Source organism: Balaenoptera physalus (genome assembly GCF_965194825.1).
Source record: "Balaenoptera physalus genome assembly, chromosome: 13".
NCBI classification, from domain to species: domain Eukaryota; kingdom Metazoa; phylum Chordata; class Mammalia; order Artiodactyla; family Balaenopteridae; genus Balaenoptera; species Balaenoptera physalus.
The window spans coordinates 91,015,069-91,028,940 of NC_138892.1; the positions used below are offsets into that span (position 1 = coordinate 91,015,069).

The 13,872-nt window shown below is 39.7% G+C and overlaps 1 protein-coding gene across 3 annotated transcripts in view; it reads left to right on the top strand.

The window, feature by feature from the left end:
- Nucleotides 1–5,508: 5,508 nt before the first annotated feature.
- SLCO1A2 (solute carrier organic anion transporter family member 1A2) overlaps nt 5,509–13,872 on the top strand; it is a 114,020-nt gene continuing 105,656 nt past the window's right edge. For 2 of the 3 annotated variants that reach the window (XM_082421073.1, XM_082421074.1), the window contains exon 1: nt 5,516–7,821. The gene's annotated coding sequence lies outside the window, so the exon portion shown is untranslated. Of the gene's footprint in view, nt 7,822–13,872 lie in introns of all 3 variants that reach the window. The other variant, XM_082421078.1, reaches the window with a different exon arrangement.

The following is a 13,872-nucleotide window of genomic DNA, read 5'->3' on the forward strand; positions in this document are numbered from 1 at the left end:
AGGTGGATGTGAGATTAGGGGTAGAGCAGCCATCTTGTAACCACAAGATCAAAAGTATGAAGATGAAGATATATTTGCTAATGATATGGAAGGAAGAGATGGAAATATCCTTCTCTAAATGCTTTATTGAGCCACTTTTTAAACTCTGGCTTGCCTACCTCCAGGCCTCTTGTTGCTTGAGACAAATAAATCTCTATATGTTTAAGCCACTACTGGTTTTCTGTGCTTATCGCTGAATATAATCCTCACCTAGCCCCCTTTTATTTAATTACTTTAGGACAGAAACATTTGATTCACTCCAATTACATCCTATCTTTAAAGCCATATTTATTCCTATTACTCATCTCTGATTTCCCTTCAATGTGCTATTTGAAAGTATACAAAACTGAAGGCACCATTCTGGATCATTTGCAAAGCCAAATAAATGGCTTTTAGTTCAAAGGAGTTCACTTATTGTGACATTTCTCACTGTGATTTATCTCCAACATTTTGCTGTAAGCATGGTGTAATTTATAATTTGGGGACCTCGCTGACAGTTTGATTTCCATACTCCATTCCTGACCACACTGGTGTCAATTTGTGTTAATCACTCCTGCAGAGGGCATGACATATTTTATCAGACATAGATTTTGATTTGTTACCCTTTCTACACTGAGGCTGATTAGCAGTGAGCAGGAGGTAGGCCACTGTGCATGGCCATCTGATAATATATATTACCTGTGTGTCTACTCTTAGATCTATACCTGCATATTTCTATTTATGCCTAGATCTGATTGGGATATCAAATAGCTATATAAATATAACTGTTTCCAGGACAGTGGCTTTGTTTCCTTCCCAATTGTAATGGATTCAATTTAATGATTTAACATCGTCAATTCCTAAATCTGAATATATTTCTTCAGTTTCATAAATTTGTATTAACCAAAATTAGTCAAATATGCTTGTAAGCATGTTTTACTTTTATAATGAAAAATATAATCAAATGACTTAAGAGAAGTACATTTAGGTTAGGCACATGCAAATCAGTATGACCATTCTAGTGTCATTCACAAGTTTTTAATTGTTACATTTATTCATTCAGCAAATATTTACTGAGCACCTGCTACGTGTCAGACATTGTTCCAGGCACTTGGGATATATCAGTGAATAAAACAGACAAAAATTTCTGCCCCACCAGGAAAAGACAGATAATAAAATAAATTTTAAAAATGAATAAATAAATAATGGGGCTGTATGTTAAAGAGCACTAATTGTATGGAAAACAATTAGAACAAGAAAAGTGAGATCAATAATATGTGCTGTTTACAGCGTTAATTAAGGTTCATAGGTAGGTCTCATTGAAAAGATGATATTTGAGCTAAGACACGAAGGAAGTGAGAGAGTTACGTGGATGTCTGAGAGAAAAGCATCTAGACAATGGGACGGGGCAAGGTGGCAGGCAATAAATGCGAAGGACTTAAAATAAGAACATATAGGGTAAAACCTAGTTCTTTCCTTCTGTGTTTCTCTCCTGTGTTCTGCCACACTCACACAGAGTACCTCACTTCTAACACTTCTGGTCACCAAGTATGTGGCGTTCTTTTCCCCACACTCAGCAATTCTCTGTGACATCAGCTGGGAGCCCTACAACTTTACTGAAATCTAACACTATTTGCCTGGAGAGAGCATCAGATCTCACAGGCTCAGGGCTCAGTCCCACAAGACTCTCCCTCCCTACGTCAGCTGCCAGTCACAAATAGTAGATCCCCAGGTCACCCATAACTTCTGTCCATTTGGCTACAAATCGGAGGTTCCCACGACCTCTCCTGAGGACTGAGTAATTTTCTAGAATGGCTCATAGAACTCAGGGACTTAGTTACTCTTACTGGTATATTAAAGGATATGATAAAAGCCACAGATGAACAGCCAGAGCAAGAGATGCATAGGGTGAGGTCTGGGAGGGTAGCCAAGTATAGGGGCTTCTGTCCCCATGGAGTTGGGTATCACTCTTCTGGTGTGGTGTATTCCCCAACCTGGAAGCTCTTGGGACCACTGCTCTTGGGATTTTATGGAGGGTTCCTCAGGTAGGCATGATCAATTATTAAGTCCATTTCCAGCCCACCTCCCCACTCTGGAGGATGAGAGGTAGGGCTGAAAATTCTGAGCTTCTCAACGTGGCTTGGTATTTCCCATGATCAGTCCCTGTCCAGGAGCCATCCAAGAACCCTCCCAGAGTCGCCTCAATAGAACAAAAGAGGCTCCTGGTGTTCTTAACACTTAGGAATTTACAAGGGTTTCGGGGGCTCTGTGCCATGAACCAGGGGCAGGACCAATGTATATTTTTTATTGTCTCACAAACCCACATGCTCATCATAGGGAAAGTAGATGACTACTTGACTGTGGTACATTCACCCAATGGAGTTTTATGTAGCAATAAAAACAAATTAACTGATTATATAGTATGCAACAAAATGGAAGAAAAATAGCAATAAGTGAAAGCATTGAGTCCTCTCAAATTACATACAGCCTGAAGCTCTCTTTCCAAAGTTTAAAACAATTAAACACCTACATGCATGTATGAATGCACACACACACTCTCTTTAGAATTATACATAAATGCAAATCTATATAAAAATGAAAGAAGGTAACGATCAGCAAAAGATTCACAATGAGCACGAGACTCAGGTGGACGGTTATCTTGGACTGGATGAGACAGGAGGTGGGTTGGTGGGGGAAACCACATGGTTAGATGTAGTTTATTTCAAGGTTCTAGGTTTTACAAATAAGAGCTTACCATGCACGGACAATGTTGAGACCAAGTTGTGAAGCAGGGAGTATATGATTAATCTAATTCTGTGTTTCAGAGGTCCACAAAATCAAATTTTTTTCCAAATGAAGGATTTCCTAAAAGTGTTGTTTTCCGCATTTTAAAAATAGAGCGCAGAAAACAATTATGGCGGACCATGCCTGACTTATCAGTGTTCATGGCCAGGAAAGAACTTGTGCAACGGTGTGAAAAGAACACACACAATGTGTTTGATGTTCAGAGAGACATAAACTGAATGTACAGAATCTGAGGGGTGCTTCTGTACCGTACAACTCAGAGACATAATTGTGATCTCGAAGGTTGTTTTCAGAGGCAAGGACGGTGGTGGGTGACCGGTCACACATGAATCCATTCCAGTACTTCACACTGCTATCTGTTTAGCTGCAGGTCCTAATTCTCACCAGAATGTCTGCTGACGCTACCCCAAACTGGCATTACTACTACCAGAAGCATTGTCCTATAACAGGGGTCAGCAAACTTTCTTCTGCAAAGGGCTAAGTAGTAAATATTTTAGCCTCTGCTGGCTATAACTATTCAGGTTCGTGGTTGTAGTTATGAAAGCAGCCATAGATAGTATTTAAGTGATTGAGTAGGGCTATGTTCCAATAAAATAAATTACAAAAACAGGTGGCAGGCCACATTTGGCCGGCATGCATAGCTTGTTGAACCCCTGTTCTATACTATTCATCCAATGACGAGTCTCTTTATCTTATAGTAGAGGGATAGCCATACAAAATGCTTACCAGCATGGTAAGGTGGTATTTAGGCCAGACCTTAGGGTTTAATGAGTTATCTCCCAATAGTTGCCACATCTTCCAATGTGAGAAGAAACAGAACTCTGTGGTCCACACTACAGAAATCTTTACAGTGGACTTATTATCAAATAACACTATCTCCATTGTTGCAAATTTGGGATGAGGATTTGAGGGAAAGCAAGCTCTACTTTTCAGAGTTGAAAGGAGGCTTCTCAGTTTTCTCTGGGGAGTCGGACTTATCAATGCTATCAGAATCCAAGGTGACTTTCTGGGTGTGATCTACAAACTCTGTATACACATTCTTTGCCAGTGTATTTATACATTTGAAACTGTTTGAAAACAAAAGTAAGCTGTCTTCTACCAGCCATTCAGACACTGTTTTAGGATAGCTTTGTGGATCTTTGAGGCTCTTTGGACGTATTTTTTTTTTCATCCTATTTTTTAGAGTGCATAACAAGCTCACTTTTTGCAGTGACGCAGCTCTGTCTTATCTGTAAAAAAGAAAACAAATCCCACAATAAAAGGGTAGCCAAAATATCTTCATTGCCTGCTTTCCTAATTCATCTGCCCACCTAGAGATTTTATTTGGCAACCAATGTCTTCAACGTGATACCGACCACACTGGACTTTCATCCGCAGAGAAAGGACCGGGTGACTTGCTTCGTGAACAATTTAGTGAATTGTTCTAGTGTTCTTCTCTAGTGGATTCCCCAGCAAAGTGCTGAGGAGGCCGGGGAGGCCGCATGCCCCCAGGAAGTGTGGGTACAACATGTCATGTGGAAAGATTGTACTGAAAGTTAAGAAATCACATTCAGTTTGGGAGCCAAGCCAGGGTGATGGCAACGGCATCAAGGACTCTCTTTCACCGCTGCTGAGGAGGGGTAATGACCTCGAGTAGATACTTACTCAAAAAAGAGATATTGTTTCTTAATTTAAAAAAAGGTGGCTGATAGAGACAAGCAAAAGAAGACTATGTTTATGACCAAGGGGCAATTATTAGTGTTTTGAAAACCCTTTCTCTATGGCTATTTAAGTCCATTTGTTGTACAATCACAGTTATTTTTGAGTATGTTGGGCAAGACCATCTAAGTTAGGGGAAAATTACTTTACTTAAAAACTTACCAGGGGGGGCTTCCCTGGTGGCGCAGTGGTTGAGAATCTGCCTGCCAATGCAGGGGACACGGGTTCGAGCCCTGGTCTGGGAGGATCCCACATGCCGCGGAGCAGCTGGGTCCGTGAGCCACAACTACTGAGCCTGTGCGTCTGGAGCCTGTGCTCTGCAACACGAGAGGCCGTAATAGTGAGAGGCCCGCGCACCGCGATGAAGAGTGGCCCCCGCTTGCCACAACTAGAGAAAGCCCTCGCACAGAAACGAAGACCCAACACAGCCATAAATAAATAAATTAATTAATTAATTAAAAAAAAAAAACTTACCAGAATAGTTAAGGTCCTGGAGAAAATAATCCTGATAAATAAATAAATAAAGCCCTAGCTACTGGGGGTCCTTGACAGGGAGTTGTCACAGAATTTTCTAAACATTTCCCTACAACACCTCCATCAGGGAATCCTTCAGGTTGTCTCCCAAACATTCTGAAGGTGTGTAGACCCCTGCATGGCCGCTACCACCGCCCTTATCCAAGACACTGAAGGTCTCGGGCCTGGAGTGCCACAACAGCCGTCTGGCCCCGCTCTTGCTTCCTGTGCGTAGCCCTTTCTCTAGGCTGTGGACAAATCGATCTTTTAGAGGCACAAATTTGATCGAGTCATTTCTCACATCCTCCGATGGTTTCCCATTTCCGACAGAAGGCAGTCCTATCTCCTGGCCGCGCAGACAGCACTGGGCGAGGCCTGTCCCTGCTCAGTGCCCCGGCCTCCTCCCACCCACTCCTCTCCTCCGCGGTCAGAGCTCACCCTGCTCCCACTACCTCAGTCTCCTTGCCAGCCTTCAAATTCACCCTGCTCGCTGTCTTCCACCCTAGGGCTTTTGTACTTGCTGTTCTGGCGTGCCTGGAGGGCTCTGTCTTACATCTTTACCCAGTTGCTCATCTGGATCTCTGAATTTAAGCTCAGGCATTACTTCTTCAAGGGCTCTCCCAGACAATCCCCCCAAACAGAGACCTCTGGACACTCTCAACCCCATCCCTCTGTTTGCTTCTCTTCATGGCTTTTATACCCTCCAAAAATTACCTTGGGAAACTGTTCCATAAAACCTTTGTATGTTCCTGCCAGGAGATGGAGGAGTAGAGATGGGAGGTAGGCCGGGGGTGAGGGTAAGGGGTTGGTTCAGGCAGGGGAAAGGGGTGTCTTGGGACATTGGCAATGGGATTATGTTTTCTTTTGAGAAAAGTTAAGATACATAAACTCTTACTATTTTTTCAGAAGTGTAGTTCTCCAAGGCTTTGAACACTCTAGGAGATAGTTTATACAGATTGCAACAAAAGAAGGAAAAAGAACACGCAATTCTCTGCAACGTTATTTTAATGCTCTTTCCCACCTGTTTGCTAAGTTAATGTCAGCTCTTGAGAGGCAGTGGAGTGCTGGGTTCTGAGGCCTGGCTGCTGGGTTTAAACCCCTGCTCTTCTGTCTTCCAGCCATCTGATCTGGAGGACATTAAAGCCTGCCTGTGCCCCAGCGACCTGACGAATTTGTTGAGAGGATTAAATGACTTAATACACTTCGGAGAATGGCCTGTAGCACATAACGGACAGTCAGTAAATGTTAACTATCATTATTACCAGACGATAGAAAACAACCCTGCCTCTTGGGGCTTCTTAAGAGAAATGAAACGCTGGAATTTCCATTTCCACTGTGGATGAGGTCACCGGAGGGATCAGAGCACTTCCTGCCCCACTGCCTCCCACTTTTGAAGCAGCTCCCAGATTTTGTCCACAGAGCTGCAGGATGGGCAAATATTTTTGTGTCCATCCTTTCCTCAGACTACTTACACACTTGAAAACAATGACAGAAATCTCACCTTCGGAGGCTGAGGAGCAGTACAAGTAATATCTGAGAATTACTAAATATTATTTGGGTAGGAAAAAATGTTCTAACTGATTTGGTTGCTAAATATTCACATACACACAATTTACACTTTTAAAAATATACTTATTAAATAGGCCTAGTAAAGGTAAAAGAGCTCCTCTTAATCTTATTATGTTGACTTGCTTATTTTCTTCTTTCCTTTAATCAGAGCTAAAAAAGTAGAAATTTAAACTACTTTGCTTATTTTTATATCCTTAGTACCTAGAATAGCATTCAGCCTAGAATAGGCACTCAACAAATATTTGTTGGAAGAAAGAACTATAATCTCAGCAATTCTTTGTGGTCAGTGCTCTAATTATCCCATAGCATAGATGAAAAGACTGAGGCTAATGAACTTGTCCAAGATCGCAACTCATCAGTGCTGGAGCTGGGTCTAGCTGGTGCTTTTAAGCATCCCAAAGCATTTGTATTATGTCTCCCCCTTTAACATACCAATCCAAACTATGTTCTGCCCTTCATCGCAAATTCCACCTGAATATGACCACCTCAGCACCTGACACAGTCCCTAATATTTCACTCATCCAATTCAGCTAGCAAGTTACTGATAGAATAATTGGTAAATGTTGGTTTTCTCACATCAGTCTACTGTTGAAAAATGTTGGTGGCACCCTGTAGAAATGAATGTTCCTGTCTACAGCAATTCTGTGCTTCCAAGTTTATTCCTGTTTGGATATCATCTTTTCTTACGTTTTCCAGCCACACAGGAAACTGAACTCATGCTCAATGGATTAGCCTCTTACTTTACTGAATGAGTAAACCAGTAAGTAATTCTTTGATTTACAAAAGACTTGCTAAAGCACAAAAGCAAAAACTGAGAAAACTGAGGGTCAGCTAGCTAAGTAACATGAACTCATTAACTGAGTTCTCCTGTACTCTCTGAACATGATGTCTTAGTCAGAGCCCTGGCCACGTAAGGGTTAACTGTTAAGAAAAAAGAAAACAAGAGAGTAAGGAGGAGCCTCTGGTTCCAACTGACTAATCTTTTCTCTAACCTGTTTTATGCAACCCTCAGAACCGCAGAAACTTTACGAAGGATTAAAACTTATGTAAAACAGAGATCCTTTTATTTCCAACTCTGATTCTCTGGAGAGAAAGAAGCTCCAGCTCAAATGTGTGCAGAGCTTTATTCATATTGGTTACTCAACACGTAATTTTAAAAAATCTGATGATCTTACAGTATAGAGGCAGCAATGAATGAAGATGATGGTGAATGCTAAGGTAAAAGGAGTTCATTTATTTGGGTTGTTGTGGGTTGCAATTCAGTCACTTCTGCTTGGAAAAAATATAAGGTAGGCTTAATATTGGGAAATATAAGGCTCCTTGGGTTTTCTAATTACCTTGTTTATAATTTCCTGATAGTGACAATTCTATTTAATGCAGGATCGTGTAATAGTAACACTATTGCTTGTTCACAGGTAAGCATGTGGAAATATACTTTGATTTTTTTCTAATATGTAGTTACCAGTGGTTTGGAATATTTGAAGTGAGTCTAAATGATCCAGACAATGTTTCCTTCCTGCTTTTTCCAAGGTCTGAAAATTCCGTCTTTGTTTATCCAGTTCCTCCAAGTTCATCCTTCAAGTTTTGATCAAGCCCCATGTTCTCCTTATACCTCTCTCCCTCCCCTGAAATCCTAGAGCTTTAGCAGTCTATACCACACACACACACACATACACACACACACACACTTCATTGGCATTTTCTTTCAAAATTCAAAAATGAGAAAGTTATTTTTTTTAAAGCCAAATAACACAAAAGTGTGAAAAGACAAAATCAACTTGGTGCATATCCTTTTACATTTCTTTCTATGCTCATGTAAAAAATATACAGAATGTATATAATTGTATGTATTTATATACATATGCTCCCCACTACTCTTATTCACATGAATAGGATCATCATTATATACATGACTTGACTTTTTACTGTATTCATTTAAACTGTGTACTCTGGATATTCCTGTGGGTCAGCACATGTATCTCAATCATTCTTGGCCTATTTTTTCTTAGAAATATGTCTATTTCTATAGAATAGATTTCCAAAAGTGAAATTGCAGAAACAATATGTATTGCAATTCACAACCCTACCATTTCTCTACCCCATTCCATTGAATGTTAAAATCTTTTAGATTTTGTTAATTTATTATATGAAAAAAATGAAGGTATTGTGTTGTTCTGAATTGCATTTGCTTGTCTACTAGTGAGACTTAGTATCTTTTACAAAAGCTTTTTATAAAATTTTTTACCCATGTTTATCTTTTCTTATCAATCTGTAGAAGTTCTTTTTTTACATTAAAGATATAACCCCCTGCTTCTTATATATATTTCAAACATTTCCTCCATCTTTCTCTCTCTCTCTCCCTCTTTTAAACCTTATTTATGGTATTAGTCACCTTTGTGCCTTTGTGTAATTTGTATTTTGATGAAGTCAGCTTTGCAATTTTTTTCCATTATAGTTTCTTAGGTTTTTTTTTTTGTATTTTTGAAGAAGTTTTTCCCAATCCTAACATCTTTCTACTTTTTTAAAAAAAATTTTTTTACATTAAAATCTTTAATCTATTGCTTTTTAAATTTTAAACATGATATTTAGACAGGGTTAGCACTCTATTTTCTTTTCCAGTAGAGAGTAAATTATGGTATCAATATCATTTGGTAAATAAACGCTATTTTTCTTGAAATACTATTATTAAAGTATATATCGAATATTACATTTTCATTTTTACTGGCTCTAGGAATGGACTCAGTTTTGTACCAGTGACCTGTTTGCCTGTTTTTTTGGCTCATGATGTGCTGTTTTAATTAGACTAGTGTTACAGAAGGTTTTAGCATCTCCTGTAGCAGGTGCCTACCATCCTTTTCAATTTCAGGGCAGGGCGGGGGCCGTCTTTCTCTCAACCTCAAGCCTAGAGAGCATGGCTTTAAGAAGTTTGCTCCGAGTGTTTTATATTTGTCCTCTGCAGTTTGGAGGACACAGGGGACTGGTGTCGGACTCCTGCTTAAGAAGTGTAAAAGGCAAAAGGCTGTGAGTGGATCTGCCTGCCAGGAGGTGGAAAGAAGAGAGGGCTACATTTAAAAAGGACCCAGTCAATGGCGGGTCAACCAGAGCTAGTTTGGGGCTGGCTTAGATCTGGACTGATTGGATTATATGGAGCGTTGATGAGACCTCAGTAGAAAGAGGCTAAACTTGTAGGCTGCACATCAAAATTTGAAGGAGAAATTGTGCCTGACTAGTCAGGGGCGGTGCATTTACCCTGCCAAGGACACTGCAGGTGAGAGATGGTGAATGGAGGGTGAGATCGCCCAAGACCCGCGATAGTGGCCGTGAGAGAGAGTCAGTTTTAAATATCCGTCCTGGCTGAAGGAGGCAAGGGTGACATTTCCGGTCTCATTAACTCCTCCCATACACGTTTCAACTCTGCAGGAGACAGAAGCAGCCTTGTTCTACTGTGGGGGGAGAGATGGGTGTGTGGGCGTGGGGAGAAGACGGCAGAAGGCGATAGAAAACAGGAACAACCTGGACCTTTCTCCCAACCGCAGCATTTGAACAGGTTGTAGTGGAAGGAAAGAAGCCTGAATTTAAGTAAAGTTCCAAGTGAACAAGATGGTAATCCGCAACTGAGCCTTTTTATGGGACTGAACATGCCCAGAGGGCTTTAAATGTTTTTCTTTTGAAAGTTAACAGAAAGTAGCATGACCTGTCTCAGATTTCACTTAGTGTCAGGAAGAGAACTGGCCCAGTGAAATGAAATTTGATAGGCAGTGGAGGGGAGAAGACTAAGGTTATTTTCTGCTATCACCATGTAAATCCCATTTGTTCAAGGCGCTTGCAGTTGCAATCTGTTTCTAATACAAATATTGTTTGGGAGCACAACAGTGGCTTATTTCAATTTTAAACTCTTTTTTCGATAACACCTCCTTTTCAGGAAACGATGGCCTTCTCCTTAGAAAGACTCCAGGATACTGTTGCTAGCTTTTCTACTTAAATATTTTCTACAGATACTTAGTATTTGCCTTTTAACCTAACAGATTTAGCTTTAGAGGCATGTCATCAATTCCATAGGATGAAATTTGGTAAGGACCGTCAAAGCACAGGAGTCAAATTTGGGCCAGTCTATAACAGGAGATTTTTTTAGTAGAATTTATTATTGACAGTAAGGATGATCATAATTTCAGACATGTGTATAGCATTTTAAATATTCAAAATAGCCATTTTTTCCCCTTATAAATCAGGAAATAAATAGGATTACATGTCCCGTATTTGAAATGAAGAGAGTAGAAATTGTCTTAGGAATTACTTAATACAAATACTTAGAGGCAGGATGAGGACAAAATGAAACTCAAGCTTGACAACTTGAGTTGTTTGGTTACTTTGTAAGCAATAGAGGCAGCCGGAGCTACCAATTACTGAAACTTACAATATGTCAGGCTCTCAGACTGGCACTTTACATCAATTATCTCATTTTTTATTATATGCCAGGTGGAAGTCTAATCTTTTTAGGGCCCAGCGAGAGATTTACATATCTCCTATTTAGTTGGTTCTAGGAAGCCTAAGGAGATTTACCTAGATGGTCCCTTGGCAGTTTCTGAAGCTTCAGAGATATTTAGGTCACTTGGATTTCAGTGTTAGAATTAATTCAGATGTGGCAGTAGCAGCTTGGGTGTTTCAAACTGTCATCCAAATATACAATGTAAATGACAGTGCAAGAATAGTATGGGAGAATGTAGACTGGATTCGACATTGGCTTGGTTCACTAACATTTTTGTCTTACAAATTAGAAATTTTTTGATAGCAATAATCTGTAGTTTCATCTGTTTTATAACAATATAATATAGTGATTGAGTGAGACAGTGTATTTTTTTTTTTTTATAACACAAGGTCACATGTTTTATTTATTTATTTATTTATTTTTGGCTGTGTTGGGTCTTCGTTTCTGCGCGAGGGCTTTCTCTAGTTGCGGCAAGCAGGGGCCACTCTTCATCGTGGTGCGCGGGCCTCTCACTATCGCGGCCTCTCTTGTTGCGGAGCACAGGCTCCAGACACGCAGGCTCAGTAGTTGTGGCTCACGGGCTTACTTGCTCCGCGGCATGTGGGATCTTCCCAGACCAGGGCTCAAACCCGTGTCCCCTGCATTAGCAGGCAGATTCTCAACCACTGCGCCACCAGGGAAGCCCGAGACAGTGTATTTTTATTTGCATTCTAAAATGGAGAAACAACATATGAAACAGGACTATGAAAACCCATAGGAGGCACTTTGTTTTGAAAAAAGCCCTCGTTTCTTTTCCTACCCACTTTCTTCCTTTTATCTCTGTGTAGGCGAGATTTTGTTTTTCTTCATTGACTAGTGACACTTATATCATGTCTGGTTTATAAGTTCCTGTTCTTTATGCTGTAAATCTTGTTGTTAAAACCGATGCTAGATGAGGCCAGTTGGTAGGACTACCTATATGAATTCTGATATCTATTCAGAATAAGTAAATTCAGAAATGTCAGAAATACACACTTGAGTATATCTTTGAATCTGCTCTTCTATCTTTTGTCATATTTACATGGCAGAATAAGTTGTTTACATATGTAAGGAAGAGGGCAGAGGGTAAACTCTATTTGAAGTGTCTGTTTTCCAGTTGGGACACTGATCATTTGCTAGATTGGATCTTAGCCTGGTAATGTCTCACTGTATCCGGAAATTATGGTCACATTTGTGGATTTTCTAAGGTTAAATTAAGTTTTAAATATATATTCCTAGAAAAGGCTAGAAAGAAATGTGTGTAGGTGGCAATAATACCTAAGCTTTTCTGGGGCAAATTTCCAGATGAAAACATATAGTAAAATGTAACTATTGATTATAACTATTTTTTATACAGGTAAACATTATCTCTGAATGCCTTCCTGTATTATAGATGGGAAAACAATTTACCTCAGATGACTGGTCACAGAGACCAAGCTCATTTTTGGTGGTAAAGCAGTGCATTATCCATTTCAGGTGATTTAGCTCCTAAATTCAAAAATACCAAAAGGACAACATATACTAGAGATATATGAGATTTAAAAGATTTTAAAGAGCCTCAGCACGTCATGTCTTAAGATAACCATATTTAAGCATACGTCAGATTGTTGTATTATGGTGTTTACAACGATAAAGTACAAAAAGGTCTTTTCTACGTGTGAATACACTCTAGAAGACCAATGCTACACTTGCAGATTTTAACAGTTGTAGCTATTAGACTTTCCTAAACGTCTTGACCTGGGTTTACTTTTATCTTATTTTTCACTCAGAAGTCTTAGAATCAAGGTGAGGCCAAATGTGAAGTAGTAAGTAGTATAATTTTTTTTAATGCCTCATGCTTTAGTCATGCCATATCCTAGAATTTAATTAATAATAATCACAGCTAATATTTGCTAAATGTGGTAGAGACAGGTATAATTATATTCTAAGTGCTTTTCATGAACTATATCTATCCTTATATCTCTGCCAAGAATGAGGGAATTGAGGCTAAAAGAAGTTAAGAGATGTATACAGTGTTTTGAAAAAGAGCTGTGATCCTAACAAAGGTCGGTCAGCCTGATTCCAAAAACCCTGCCCTTCCTACTATACCAGTGGCCTTACATAGTAGTTTTCAGTGTCCTGTTGACTTTTTGCTCTTCAAGATCACAATAGGGAATTTTTTTAAAAGCTTAATTTTACTTTAATATTATGACATTTGAACACATTTAAACAATCTCTCCTGGTACAGACAGATACTAATCCTAAACTGAAATTCAAATAAAGCTCCAGAAACTGAGTTTGAATTTCTAGGAACTCAAAGGGTTTGGTTCTGTTTCATAGCCTCTTTTATTTTCCGTGTCCTTTCTGCAGCAGGGGTTCTGGAACAAGAGAGTTCCTAAGGATCCAATACTGTCTGAGGAAGCCTGAGGACATTCCAGAGAAACAAATGGTTTCCATTGTCTTGTTCTTTTCTCTGTTTTGTCCTGCTAGCATTCTCTACCTTGTCGACCCAGGTTAACATTTAAGATTTTTATAACCAAAGTAGAATTGGTGCTTTAAATCCTGCTCAGGCCTAGCTGTTTGCAGGCAAATGGTTGCAGACGTAGGTAGATCCCAAAGCCCAAACACAGAAATTGTAAGCTAATCAAGACTCCTTTATGCCTTTTCCCGCCCTGCTCCTTCTCCTTTTTCTTTTCCTTACAGCTCACCTTGCCTCTTCCCTTATCATTTTTCATGTCTGCAGCTGCCTATCCCATTCTCCTAGGCCTTTGTTCTCAGCTGGCTGT